Below are 15774 nucleotides of genomic sequence, written 5' to 3' on the forward strand. Positions count from 1 at the left end.
AAACTATAATTGGTCAGTCGTAATTGTAAACCTGCCAGTAGATTCGATTTCTTATATGATAGACATTTTGAAATTGAAAAATTGAAAACTGGAGTACGTGAATTAGGAATAGGAAAAGGGCAAAATAACGAACATAGCGTGTAACAAAATTTTGCTTATAAATTTAAAATGTATAAAATTTAAAATGACTGTCATTGACTCGAGCACTGGTAATGTGTATTTGTTAACAGACGAACGCACACGTGTTGGTCGCGCGCGCGCGTGCGTGTGTGTGGTTGTGACCCAGTGTGTGTGTGTGTGTGTGTGTGTTGTGTGTGTGCGTGCACGCGCGCGAGTGTGTGTGTGTGTGCGTGCGTGCGTGCGTGTATGTGTGTGAGTGTAGGCGCGCGCACGTGTGTCTGTGTGTGTGTGTGTGTGTGTGTGTGGCCGCTTGTGTGTGACGGCGGAAGGTGTGAGAGTGAGATTTGTGACGGAGCGATAATTTTTGTATACGACATGATCTTCATCGGTTGCAACCTGTTCAGATCAGCATGCTCGTGATAAATTAACACTTTCGATCGGTAGTGTACGGTGCTGCTGAGCTAATCTAGTCAGCCACACGTGAAGTACTTTGCGCGTCTTGTCTATGCTTAATTCGTATTCGGTGTCAGAAATCGCCGTATGAAATCAGTATGAGGACCGGTGATATTTCTCTCCCATTGCTTGTAGTCGTGAGTGACGCACTGACGCACTGACGCACATTTACTGCGAACAGCAGGCGAGCGAGTTGTGAGAAAAAGATATTGTTGATGTTTGCGTCTGCATGCAGATTTAACGATCGCTCTTCGATCCTAACCTGATTTAATTATTTAATTAATTATTATGTTTATATATATATATTATATTATATTATATTAATTATTTAATTGTGCCGTGAACGTCTATGTTAATTATTGGAACGTTTTTGTTATTCAGGGAACAACATTCTGGAAATGGCGCGGCGATTGGCAAACGTACCCTTTCATTTCAGCCATTGCCTGTGTAGTGTTTGCCTTTGTAGTAGTTGCCTATGTAGTGTTTGATTAATTGTTTTCAAGCAGTCTCCATGTTTACGAAAAGTACATGAGGGGGGGGGGGCGCATTATTTTCCATATTTCTCAACAGTTTAAGCACTTGCTTACCAACCTTCCTTGCGTATGACCACGTGGTGTGTAGTAACGTTAATATGTTTTATAATACTTGTAGGTTGTTACGGCCACTAATACATGTATATCAACGATTAGAAATATGAAATTTATTTTGATTTTGTTGTCGTTGTCACATGACACTCGAACTTGACTCGCGATGGTTCCAGAAACCGTCGACCTTAGTAAACGACATTGCAGTGATTTATAATAGAGGGTAGTAGAGGCAGAGGCAGAGGCAGAGGCAGAGGCAGAGGCAGAGGCAGAGACAGAGGCGGGTTGGAGGAATATAGAGAAATTAGTGGATGGTGAACGACGGGTTCGATTTCACACACGGTCGGAGGCACGTCTATGTGTGAAGCCATGTTCATTTACGCGAATCTGAAGAAGGTTGCCTTAGGATTTTTTTTCCAACTGCAATTTCACAGCCTATAATAGCGTAAATCAACGGTAAATTTGAAGCAACCGTTAACGTTAAAGTAACCGTATGTATAGCAACATAATTGTATATAACATATAGCTTATAAATAAGGCTAATGTATTTTACCTCGAATGTTTATGTTACACACTGTCGGCGTTTAGCTGCATATAGTCTGTTATATCTAGTCTATATACTGTTGCACTGCGTTTTATGAGAACTGCTCGAACATATTCTGTAATGCTGGCAGAGCCGATTGAGCGAATGTAAGACAGCTAGCATGCGTGTCATGTGATATTTGTTCTGAAGGCGAACATGTAGTCGACGCGATTTTGATAGACGTTAGGTGTTTAATTAAAGCTATGCGATGAGTGATGTGTGCATGCGTGCGTGCGTGTGTGTGTGTGTGTGTGTGTGTGTGTGTGTGTGTGTGTGTGTGTGTGTGTGTGTGTGTGTGTGTGTGTGTGTGTGTGTGTGTGTGTGTGTGTGTGTGTGTGGCGTGCGCGTGTGGGGGGTGTATGTGCGTGTGTTGAACGAGGCGGATTGCATTGTAATCGTAATAAAACGTAGGATGGAAAACTCGAATGCGTCACAATAAAGCACTCGGCAGTTAGATGCGATATTGTATGACTACTAGGCACTTTAATTTAATTTAATTTTTTTTTAAAAAAAAGTTAGGGTTAGGGTTAGGTTAGGTGTTAGGGTTTAGGTTAGGTTAGGGTTAGGGTAGGGTTTTTTTTTTTTAAGTGCCTAGTAGTCATATCCTAAGTGCCTAGTAGTCATACAATATCGCATCTAACTGCCGGGTGCCACAATAAAGGCTTTCGAATAACCAACCATATCATGATTTCGCACTCTCAACTTCCGAGAGATCATATGACGCAAGTAGTGACGTAATATCCGCACATAACGTCATCGCTCATTCTGCTTTGAAATTTCCGAAATTGCGAAAATCTGATCGATATCAAATTCTTGACTATTATCTGCATTTTAAAAGTGCAAGCTTATATTTATGATGAAAGCCTTCAGAAAGAGAATTTTCTCTCGAGACCATCTCACATAATCACGTATGCATTTATTGCATGCAAAGATATTCATTCGCGCTAACACGGCCTCGTCTTGTTACAACTTTGCTACAACGTAGCATGTTATATGTTTCATATTGCACCTTTTAGACGTGCGCAGCAACTAGTGCAGTCGCTAGTATTCATGTCGAATATCACGCTGCGTCGCTATGGACCGGTTTCCGTTCTAAATAGCTTGACTGTGACGTAGGTTGACGCGATTCAGATTAATTATTGTTCTATCGCTGCGCAAAAACACGGCATTGTAATTGCTGCGGGCGATGAAATATAAACAAATATTCACCGCTGATTAATCGATGCTAATAATAGCCGGCACGAGGTACGGCAATAGAAGGTTCGAGCCAGTGAACAGTGGCAGTAAATAATTATGTCGCTGTTGAATTTTTACAAATTTCCTGCCGAACCTCGCAATGTTATCACTACGATAGGAAAGAGACGCCATTGTCGGTTTGTAAGTCTTTCAGATATAGCTGTGCAATATATTTCAATGGTTTCGTTTTGCACATTTACACAATATCATGAGCTTATAATACATCATTGTACAATGCATTATTACTAGCTCATTATTTTATCTACGTGATTCCAGTGCACCCTGCGCGGGCGCGTGTTCGTGAGCGCGCGCATGGGCGTATAGATTGTGAGGTATTAGGGTGAAGGCTTCAGCCTAAATTGGGCATATAACGACACCGACGGAAGCTACGTTTCATTGCTAACGCCTTCCATTTCAAACCCGAGTAAGAGAATGCGTTCAGGCTGTAGTGTGAATTCAATCCCGCATGCGAGTCAAGTGCGTTTGGAAATGTGAACAAATAACCGCTACACATTTTCTGAATTCCGCCTAACACTGGAAGCCGGTTTCACATTTACGAGGGTATATTGTGATCGACTTGTTGCAACGTGCTGTTGATACGTGCTGTTGATACAAACGTGTGCGACGTCATGAATACGTTTATAAAATGCAGAGGCACTGATAAATAGCATCACTTATGCGTTCTCGCAGACTTCGCGCACGCGATATAGATCGTGCTTAGTTACAGTTAGTATGCAATGAGACAGACAAGGTCGTCTTTCTTGTGTTAATAAACTATGCGCACGTGTGCGGTAGTGATATCCTATTAGTCATTCCTAGCGGTTTCAGCCGTGTCTCTTCGCAGTGAATATAGTTCGATTCGAATCGAGTTCGTTTTAAATCATATTCATAATTAATCCCAATGAATTCATCAGCAGCGATTGAGATTAGTATGAAACATCTCCGAATTACAAAATATTAAATACACTTCAATTAAATACTCGTGTAAACCGATAGCAGCATAATTTGCAATTCTGATTGATTAAATCATTAAATTAAGTTGTAATTTTAAATAATTCGATTTCGATTTAGTTTTACGCATATTCTTTCAGGAATGTTAACTGACAAAATCAATAAACGCAAGTGTATTCGTAATTCGCACATATAACAGATATAATTGAGTATTGATGACCAATACCATAGTTGGTAATCCAACTAATTGGTTTGTCTCCAATAGTTGGATTTAAGTAGCTTCCTGTTGTTCCATGTGCAACTGCACGTGTGTTTCCCGGCATGCCACGCGAGTTTACGTTCGTAATTTGCAATAAAAATCTAATGAGGGCCAAGTCCGAAACGAAACGCCAACGAACAACGTACGCGGTTTGTGAATCTACTCGTTATAAGCGCGCATGCGCAAATATGATGATCACGTGGCGTTAAAAAACTATCGGCTTCGATTTCACACCATAAGTGCAATATTGAAACAGCTATGTTTGTTTGTGTGCGAGCCTGCTTGCGCGCGCGTGGTTGTGTGCGTGCGTGTACGCGCGCGCGTTATACATGCACGCAATATTCTTGCAGCCGATGCCTAGTGTTTTATGCCACTGTTGCAATAACACTGTTGCAAGCTTGGACATTGCCGTGTCACTGGAGAAACAACGGCGGCGGCCATATATGCATAGATTCTATCAATTTCGTTTTTACATAATCACGGCAAATAAAGGACGTCGTCAGCTGTTGCTGCTGCCGGCGAGGGTCATGACCTTTAGGACAATGACGTTTAATTAGCAGGACCAGCTGCTTAACACAGAGAGTGAGGAGGGGGGAGGGAAGAGAGGATGAGTTGCAAGCGACAGACCATTCACTTACTCGATGAGGCCGCGTGCATTCTGTAAGTAAGCACTAAGGATGCTAGTGCCGATAATTATTTGCTCGCACAGATTTGACTGTTGATACATCAGATGCGGGCAGCGGCCTTGCCCAACCGGGCATCGCAAAAATAGAACGTGGTTGTGCGAAAAATGTCGATATTACCTATTACCACTTTATCATTCCGCGTGGCCCCTTCTATTCTAGCATCGTTTTATATTAATAACATTGAAGTAATTAAGATAGATGCGATACACAGAGTTATGGCGAGGATCAGGGATTAGAGCATAGTCGCGAGTGCCACATATATTGTCGCCAACCTGTCCTATTCAGCGGGCTCCGTTATAGCAGTGCCCAGATACGAGGATATGTGCCGATTAGGCGCATCGCTCTAGGGGATGTTGCTAACGGGTAGCATTTATTATTAGCCACACGTTCTTCTTTCCAATGATGTGCAGTTGTGCTGGAAAATGTCTGGTGAATAGGACCGCTAGTGGATATAAATTGCCGGGATCAATAGCAGAACAGACCGACGCGTGCCAAAAGCGCAGGTTGCTGCACATCCCTGCTGCTGGGCTGGCTGGCTGGCTGGCTGGCTGGCTGGCTGGCTGCACGCGCGCGTATACCAGTGCTAGCCGCCCGCCGCATCACTACATTAACATAGCTGATGCTGCTGCTGCTGATGTTGGTCCTGCTGTCGTTGGTGGTGGTGGTGGTGGTGCTGGTGGTAGTAAAGGTAGTGTAGGTGGGGTAGAGGCAGTGACAGTGTTGTTGTTGTGGTTGTTGTTGGTGGTGGCAGTGGGTGGTGTTGGTGGCGACGGTGTTGTTGTTGTTGTTGTTGTTAGTGGTGGTGGTGGTGTTGGTGGTGATGGGGGTAGTCGTGGTGGTGGTAAAGGTAGTGTAAGTGGGGTAGAAGCAGTGACAGTGTTGTTGTTGTTGTTGTTGTTGTTGTTGTTGGTGGTGGTGTTGGTGGTGGTGATGGGGGTGGTGGTGATAAAGATAGTGTAAGTGGGGTAGAAGCAGTGACAGTGGTGTTGTTGTTGTTGGTGGTGATGGTGTTGGTGGTGGTAGTGGCAATGGCAGTGGCAGGGGTGGTGTTGGTGGTAATGATGGTGTTGTTGTTGGTGGTGGTGGCGGGGTGTTGTTGTTGGTGGTGGTGTTGCTGCTGCGGCTGGTGGTGGTCCTGCTGCCGTTGTTGCTGCTGTTGGTGGTGGTGATCCTGCTGCTGTTGCTGCTGGTGGTCATGGTGGTGCTGTTGCTAATACTACTACTACCACCGACGGTTCTGTTGTTGCCACCTCTATAGCTCCTCTTCACCACTGAGACCACTTCACTTCAATCGGTTGGTTTCTTTAGACGCACTTGCAATGTAATGCTATTAATTAATAATAAAAAATGCATTATGCCTTGTAGTCGAATTGTAAAGACAGCTTTTTCAGATAAAAAAAAAACTATAGCAGCAGCGATACGACTCCCACTATTACTGTCCTGATGATAATAATAATAATAACAACAATAATAATAAAAGCATGTACAATAACAGAATTAAGAAACCAACACCGTGAGGCAATGTTTGATTTTAAAGTTGAAAAATCACATTTTATTCTCAACACAAAATGCATACAATAATAAATTATTATTAAAATATTATATTAGGTCTGTTTGTATCTTCCTGATTTGAAGTCACCAAGAATCGGCTCTTGAAATGTGCACCACCGTGAGCTAGTCTCCCTGCTGGCTGGAAAAGGACTCCTTTGTGTTATTTACAATATATTCCCGCACAGACAAGTGCTAGCACCACGATGGCACTGTTAAAACAGCCCCTCGACAAAGCAGGGGCGCTTGTCCGTCAGCAGGCATATAACAAAACTCCTAATATATACAGTTTTACCTGCTAGAGACAAGGTCCTGTTCGCCAAGGGGCTTCACACTCACGCGAACACACACGCGCGCGTGAGATACACCACCGTTCACAGCAATAACGCTGAGCCAGCCAGGGCTCTCCGTATTTTATGTACAATATTGCCCAAAGACTAACACAACATCGAAGCGTGAGGGCTGCTGGTTCGCCGGTATATGTATACTATATGAGAGGTAGGTCTCAGTAGTACGTACAGAGGCAATTTCGAAGCCAAGTTCAATGAATTTTTTTTTAGAAATAAAAAACAACTCGAATAGTTAATGTTTTTCGATGACGTAAGGTTGAACGCGATCGATATATATATATCATAGCTCTTGGTGACTCAACGTTTGCAAAGAAAATTGGGTAAACATCTGCCAGAGCGGAGAATTTCGAAAAACGTACGCCAGGGGGCTAGCAGGGTGACCGTATTTACAATAACAAGAAATGGGACACCGTTCCCACCGGCCCTGCTGGCTACCTGGCAACTACAACACCAACAATATGGCATAGAGAGAGAGAGATGGAGATGGAGAGAGAGAGATGGAGATGGAGAGAGAGAGAACAGTAACGGTGGAAAGCTGACTGAGGTCGATACAGTTGCATGTACAGACAACACGGATATTGTAATGCACCTATACGAGAGACTAATCCCACTACTACAAAATGCTAATTAAAACTAGTTCAATGTCACTAACAAACCACAACGAGTAAAACTTATTACAGAAACGACCTGATGCCTAGGCACACACACACGCGTATGCGCCCTACGCAACTAAAATATAGCGAGAACGAAAGCGGAATAGAACGCGGGCGACGGGCGCCAAGACAAGCCAATGAATGGACATCATATAGCCGCGCGCGCACAATACAGCAAGCTACTCGCCACGCTAGCGCAAAATTTCCAGCCGCAGAAATTTGGGTCACGCTAGGCGGAAAAAATCAATAACCGCATTTTAAAGTTGCGCTGTTTTTGCTACGAGCGCGCGCAATCAATTTGGTCCCTTGTGTAGAACGGCGGGCTTCTATGGAATACATTAGGACCGCTCCAGCAATCACACAACGCGAGGGGCGCAAGGCACGAGAGAGCGAGAAGCAAACGTTGCGCCACATCTTCGAGACCGATGGATGAATGGTACGTGTCCCCGACGGTGTGTGCACGTGCGTGTGTGTGGGTGGGTGGGGGGGGGGGATGAGGAGCAAGCAACACAGCTCACTTTGCCCTCCGACACTCAGTACCCAGAGCACGACGCAGCGCGCGGATTCAGAGGGCCCCAACGGAGGGAAAACACAAATCAGTTTTGCACGAAATGGTCAACAACAACGACACCATGCACCATCAATTGCGAACGACCAAACGATACACCCCCCACACACAGCACACGCATAGTTACGCACGCGCACACACGGTCCAATGTTTTGCCCCGCCATTCGTCGTTGGTGATTTCTGGACTGGTCCAGCAGAATGCTCACGAACACACACACGCACCTGTGACATAAGCTGAAGGCTGCGGCGCATAACCCCGGCGGCGCTCAACATTGGCGGAAATAAAATGAAACGGAAACGCGCGACTTGTTATATACAGTTTGGAATAATAATGCTAAAAACCAAAAATCACAGGACAGGTAAAACACGTACATACATCCAACAAGTGAGGTAGTTTCATATTGTTTCACCAACATCATCTCGGGAGATTTAAAGATTCACTAACATCATACATAATTAGAACAGAGCATTTTACACTGGGCAGCTCCGGGCATAATGTAATAAAAATATTATGTGTTCCTCTCCCATTAACTATATGCCGGAGCTGCCGAGCGAGAATTAAAATCATGGGCAATAGTTACCGAACACCTTCGAATTCACACGTGTTTTCCCTCTACGCTAATATATATATATATATCTTTGTGCCTCCCTGCCGGCTGACTGCGCACCTGTATAATATACACACATACACACACGACAGTATCTAACACCAGTGATTGCATGCCACTAATATATTCCTCCCTGAAACCAGCATGCTGTGTCGTCGGACACCACTGGCTATATATATATATATATTATATATATCCATACACGATCATATTCCCTGCCAATCGGAGTCAGTGTGTCTCTCTGACGCACGCACGCACGCACGCACACACACACACATACACACAGAAACACAGAAACACGGCTCCTAATCAACAGTCTATATGCCCAGGTGTATTACCGTGAGCCTAATTTTTTTCGGGGGGGGGGAAAGCACCTTACAACCCACATGCACCGTTTACAACCAACACGCACCCACACCATTAGTCAACGCAACCCCCGTGCGCGTGCGCGCATGTGGACAGTATACACCTCCAGACTATTACGTACACGGCACCGCGTGACTAGAGAAAATTGCGGCTGTGAAATGTAGGGCAAGTTTACCTAAACGCCGGCCGTGCAAATAAACAACCGCACCGCGCAACTCCTTTTTGCGCGTTTTCTCTCGAAATTAACACGCCCCCGCGCCCCCTCGACTCGCCACACCGACGTGCATATAGATATATTCACCCATTACGGCGTGTGCGTCACGCCTGGACATCGGTCACACTCCGAACGGCAGGAGGGAGGGAGGGTGGGTGGTAGGGGAGGGGGGAGGTCGATCACACCGCTACAACCCGGCGCCTTGTTCGTGTTTGCTGTTTTGTGAGGGCCAAACTCCAAATTTCACACGCCAGATGTGAAAACACATATGCGCGCCCTCGCGCGCTGGTGGGGGTGGTGGTGGGGGGGGGGAGGCCATTTTGTTGTAAGCCAGGCGCCCTGTTCGCCCCGGTGCCATAATAAAATGGTCACTAAAACGCGCATACAATCGTTCTCCCATTACACGATATAGCACAGATCCCTACACTATTGATGCCGAGATATTTCGAGGCACGAGCACAGCCGTGTAGCCGCTCATGATCAGCTATTGCGCTACAGCACAGGTCACTGAGCTGTTTTTTTGTACAGTACAATTAGGAGGTAGAGAAAATATCATTCGATTTCTTCAAAAGGGAACGGGTGCACGTAGCTTGCATGCGTCATCATCCATACATGCGACAGTGTGTGCTTTTCAAGTATCACGACTAGCTGATATCCACAATATATGATGACGAGATTAAATACCGAGGTTCATCTACACCGCATTTTCCTGCACACGCATCCAGCACACACGCACGCACGCACGGACGCACACTCTCCCTCTCTCCCTCCCACCAGCCCCTCTCTCTCTCTCTCTCTCTCTCTCTCTCTCACTCTCTCTCACTCTCTAGCAATCTTCTGATGAGACTACTAGGGCGAAATGCGTCGCGACAGCAAAAATCAGCCCTTTGGCTTTCATTCTGGCTCAAAATCGAGGTCAGCATAGCTGAAAGAATCGATATTTTGCATCTTTGCGGAACCGACATGTACGTACAAGCGCACGGCTCGTCATCGGTTTCACATCGAAAGACGTACATGCGTACACGTATACGGTCAGGTTGTACACACACTGCAACACCACCTCGCACGCAAACATACCCCCCCCTCCAGTGTCCGTCTATATCAATCACCCGTTCTCTCTCCACTACCCCAAACATCTCTCTCTCTCTGTCTCTCTGTTTCTTTCTCTCTCTCTCTCCGTCTTGTTCCCGATCTCAATCACTCTCTACACCGGCTTCTCCCTCTTCTCTCACTCTGCACCTCCCCTCCCTCTCCCGCTTCCTCTCCTCCCGTTTCCCTGCCTATCTGTGCAAACGTGACACGGGTGCATCACACCGCCCTCATGGCGGCTGTCGTGTTCAGGGAGATAGAGTGGGATTTGTTTGGCATTTGCTTTAATGTCAGCAGCTTTGTGTGAGTAATTACTGAGCAAATACGGCCAGGGAACCGCGCGCCAACGTGCAATGTAAAACAACCCCCATTTCCCACCGGCGAAACTCATCCGAAAAAAAATCGCCTGCTCGCCCGTCCGAACGCCTGTCACTCCCTCCTTCTTTCTCTTCCACCGCCTCTCTCCCGGCCAGAGCTGGAAATTGGGAATCTTTTCCGACGGGAGAGAAAATTGTCAAGAATGCGGCCGCGGAGACGTGCGCACAACGCGGCCCCGCTGATCAGCATCGGAAGCTGAAGTGGCCGCGGGGAATGATGACTATGTCACCCACCGACACACAACCAAACATCACTGGTATACGTCCGTCTCTCACGCCAGCGCCCGGTTACCGGGGCGTCCTCACCACGCGCCAGGAGCTAGGAGCTAGGAGCCCAGTTACCGGCGCATCGCCACCACCAGCCAGGAGCCCGGTTACCGGGGAGTCTTCACCATGCGCCAGGAACCAGGCGCCCGGTTACCGGGGCATCTTCACCATGTGCCAGGAGACAGGCGACCGGTCGCACGTACCGCGAGAGGGCTGCCGCGGCGTTCTTACCTCCCGTCGCCATATTCGTTAATCCAGCTATAATTCGTTCAACGGCGACGAAATTTATTGCCGTAGGTTCTCGCGACCGTTTTTCCACGTGTCGTATAAACGGCCGTACCATAAATCTATAGCTGTGTGCACGGGTGTGGGCAGTGTGTTGAATGAAAACAATGTGATGTGTGTGCGTGCGTGCGTTGCTGTGTGTGTGTGTGGTATGTTGTGTGGTGTGCGTGTGTGCGTGCCGTGTGGTGTGTCGTGGTGTGTGTGTATGTGCGTGCGTGCGTGACGTGGCGTGTGTGGTGTGTGTGTGTGTGTGTGTGTGTGTGTGTAACGTGGTGTAGTTGGCGCCACCACCAACAGGAACGAACAGATTTTCGGAAAGGCGGGAAACGGCGACGTACGTACGTGGACGGAAACGCAAAAAAAATGCGGGCGGTAAACAAAAGAGTACTACTGCGAGGGCGGAAAAACACGATTTCTACCTTATTTACCCACACGTTAAAACCACGTCACGCTCGATACCAAATTTACCCCCGCCTAATACCGTGCCCCTAACCCCACCCACCGACTTGTTTATAGGCGCAAGCGGGGATAAGTGGAGAACAACAGTCAGCGCACCAGCTAAACCCGGGCACCTCTCGCACGCTCAAAGAGTTAAACCGCGCTCTAATCGACTACTCGACACCCGTCCATAAACCCCTCCGCACACAGATCAGTCAGCAGCAGTCAAAATTGAAAACCCAATTGAGAACAGGTTTCGTATTGACGGACGCGGGCGCCGGCGCGCGGGGCAACAACAAAGCTCGAAACTCGGCGCACCCGGGTAAAAGGGTTACGAGCGCCCGCCGCGAACGGGTTAAACGGACCCACGAGCCAGCGCGTGCTACGCGAGCAGTCAAAGCTCGCTGGCGCACAGCGAGAATGCCGCCATTGTTGCTACCGCGCCTGCCTCAACTCTTTCCCCCGCCGCGCTCCACAGCTTTAGCGTGACCGAGTACGCGCACGAGCCAGCGAAACCGATTTAGGCAGCGTCGAGTGCTGCGGGGGGGGGAAGAACGTGCCGGAGGGAGGGGGGAGGGGGAGCGCAGGTACTGTTTACCTGCGCCGTGCCGAAGGAGTTAGGCTCGAGTGACGGTCGTCACGGGCACCTGCGTACGTGCGGGCGCAGCGTGCGGGCGCGCGCGCCCATTATGAGCGTCCGCCGATGTTGACAAATGTGTGCGGGAGGACACGATGAGCCCTCACTGCCGCGTGCAGCCAGCGAGCCTGCTCCGTCACGTTGCTGGGAGAGGGAGGGAGGATGTTTCACGTGCGGGGGGAGGGGAGGGGAAGGATGTTACGCGTGCGGGGGGAGCGGGATGAGGAGATGTTTCACGTGCGGGGGGAGGGGAAGGATGTTACGCGTGCGGGGGAGGGGGAGGTGGAGGATGTTTCACGTGCGGGGGGGGGGGAAGATGTTTCACGTGCGAGGGGAGGGGGAGGATGTTACGCGTGCAGGGGGAAAGAGAGGATGTTACGCGTGCGGGGGGAGGGGGAGGATGTTACGCACTCACGATGTAACGCCCCGGCGGTTCTGCCGCGTGTTCAGGACACGCGTTGCCCCCGTCGGTATGTTATCCCGCATGTGTTAATCCAGGTACTAAGTGAGTGAGGCTCCACGTGGGCTAGGAGAAAGATGTTGAAATATTACGAGATGAGATTTTGTTACCTCATCTATATACTTCCTGTTGAAGTATTCGACCTGATCTTACCGGGCTGTGGTAGGTTCCATGTGGGCCAGGAGAGAGATGTTGAAATAGATAAATAGAATGCTGAATACTGAATCGAATGATGATGATGATAGAATGACGATAGAATGATGTTGAATAGAACGTTGAGAAGAATGAGGTTGTTCGAGGTAAGATTTTTTTTTTACCTCATCTATTCCTTGTTGAGGTATTCGGGTCTTGACCTACCCCCTCCCTCACTGCCTGGAACGACTAAGGTTGGTGATTCCAACATCGCAAATAATCACCACAGCGTAAAATACTGTTGGTTTCCCCGCACGTACACGTACTCGTGGGTGAGGGTGAGATCTAGAGCGATTCTTGACCCCCAGCTCCTCCACAGCGCGTTCACTTTCCACTCTTCAGCTTTCCTGCCAACGCCGTTCCAATTACCGTTTCTAAATTTGAAAATGTTTTCCTAAGACGCGAGCGCGCGCGCACGCACGCACTATAGTAGCAGGGCTTCAGGTCTCTACGCTTCCGTGCACGAACACGCGCCTACCTTCTCTGCTATACGCGGGGAGTACTGGGGGGTGTTGGTGTTCACTGTGCAAAAAGCAATGAGTCAGCATTTCAGATCAATGCCTTTTAGCAGCATGAAGGTATTAATAAATTATCCGCGGCAGTGTTTGACAACAGACAGCGGCCGTACGGCCCCGCGCGCGCGCGCGCCCACTCATTCACTGCAAGCACAATTGTCGGTGGGGTAGCCTTTTGCGTGGGAATTTACGCACTATTGTCTTTCCTACTTTATTTCGAGGAAAGGGTGCTGTGGTAGGCACGTGTCGTGGGATGGCGCGCTGGGGAGCGTGCGAACGACCGTGAATTTGCGTTTGAACGACACGGCGACCGCCGGTTCGGTTTGTGTCATTCTTTCGAATTAAAACTCACGCTCGCTTAACGAATGCATCCGCAGCAACACACGGCAGCAGCGAACACGACACAACACGGACCCACGGCCACGCGCACACGCACGCACACACGCGCTGAGCATTTGGGCGAGCGCAGATTAAGCGTGATCCTTTAAGTGCGATGACGTACGAGCTTCATATCGTAGGCGGACACATGGGTACTGTTCGGGACGCTCTCTACGGGCTTTAACACGCCTTCAATTAAAACCATTTCGCTAAATAGCCGTGCGCCCTTTCCCCGATATCCGATCGTGATGAGAACGTGACACAGCGTGTGCGTGCGCACGTATGTGTACGAACGTGGCGTGTGTGATCCGTATTGTTTCATTCATGTTAATGTGGACGAGAGAGAATTCACTTATTCATGTTAATATGCATGAGAGAGAAAGGGGGAGAGAGCGCGCACGAGAGAGACGCGATAAAAGATATGCGTACGTAGCAGTAGCAGCAACAGCAGCAGCAGCGGCGGTAGTAATAGTCCTAGTAGCAGCAGCGGCGGCAGCGGTAGTAGTAAACAGTAGCAGCAGTAGTACTAGTAGCAGCAGCGGTGTTTTTGCTCGGGCAATCGAATGCTGCGTGTGGTGGTGGTGGTGGTGGTGGGTGCCACACGCTGACTGCTATTACCGAGCTATTACATACGCTAGTGGGTCTGTAGTGCCGAGCTCAGCCTTCAGCCCCGGTGATTTCATTACAGCCTCCAAACTCGAGCGTATAACGAAGCATTCCCCAGTTGTAGAAGGGTGATCCCCTACGCATCAGATCGTTCGTCTCATTGACGCTGCTGCTGCTGCTGTTGCTGCTGCTACTACTACTGCTACTACTAATGCTGCTGCTGCTGCTGCTACTACTAATGCTGCTGCTGCTGCTGCTGCTGCTGCTGCTGCTGCTGCTGCTGCTGCTACTATTACTGCTACTGCTACTACTACTACTACTATTACTACTACTACAGGCGGATATAGCAGTGCTGTACACTGCCACTGCCTGTGCCGATTCCTGCCCGCTAACGGCATGCGGCAACCCTGTTTGCTTTTACGCTGGAATTCTTTTGAGAAAATAAGGAGTAGCCCCTCCCCCTTCTCTCTCCTTCATCCCATTCCTTCTGCGCGAGCGTGCGTGCGTTTCATGCTTCTGCCTTACGAATGAATCGTATCGGACAGTGCAATCTCTCAGTATATACGTCTTATGGAAAATTTATTCTATTAGATTAAATTTAATTTATGTTAAATTAATTCTGCATCTGCTTGAATGTTTTCCCTACAAAGTCGTGTAACTGGTGTCATGTCCAGCATAGCAGTTAGCACGCTGACGATAGACTGATTAGCAGCTACTAAGGAATCCGTCGATTTGTGTCATAATGCATCTCCTAATTTTTTCTAGCGGACAAACGTTTTTTGTCCCCGCTTGCGTTTACGCAAGGCTAGTGTATACTATGTGTGTGTGTGTGTGTGTGTGTGTGCGTGTGTGTGTGCGTGTGTGTGTGTGTGTGTGCGTGCGTGCGTGTGTGTGTAGGAGAGGCTTCCTCCCGCGCACAGGTGCCAGGGTGCCACAGATAATTGTCCCTGCTTGTTTGCTGTCCTCATGTTTAACAAATTACCACCACGCAGATCCATTGCACGGCAACGAATGCAGCTAAACTATAAATTATGTATGCGAAGCTATAATCCATCCGACAGAAACGAAAAGCGAAAGAAACACACGCACGCACGCACGCGCATCGAACTAGTAGTAGTACCTCTCTTCTCTCTCTCTCTATCTTGTCGTCTCTCTCGCTCACTCTCTTCTCTCCTCTCTCTATCTCATCTCCCTTTCCTCGTCTCTCTCTCTTTTCTCTTTCTTCTCTCCTCTTTCTCTCTCTCTCTGTTCTTTCTCTTCTCATTCTCTCTCTCTCTCTCTTCTCTCTCTGCCTCTCTCTCTCTCTCTCTCTCTCTCTCTCTCTCTCTCTCTCTCTCTCTCTCTCTCTCTC

Source organism: Priapulus caudatus, unplaced genomic scaffold (genome assembly GCF_000485595.1).
Source record: "Priapulus caudatus unplaced genomic scaffold, Priapulus_caudatus-5.0.1 Scaffold135, whole genome shotgun sequence".
NCBI lineage: Eukaryota > Metazoa > Priapulida > Priapulimorpha > Priapulimorphida > Priapulidae > Priapulus > Priapulus caudatus.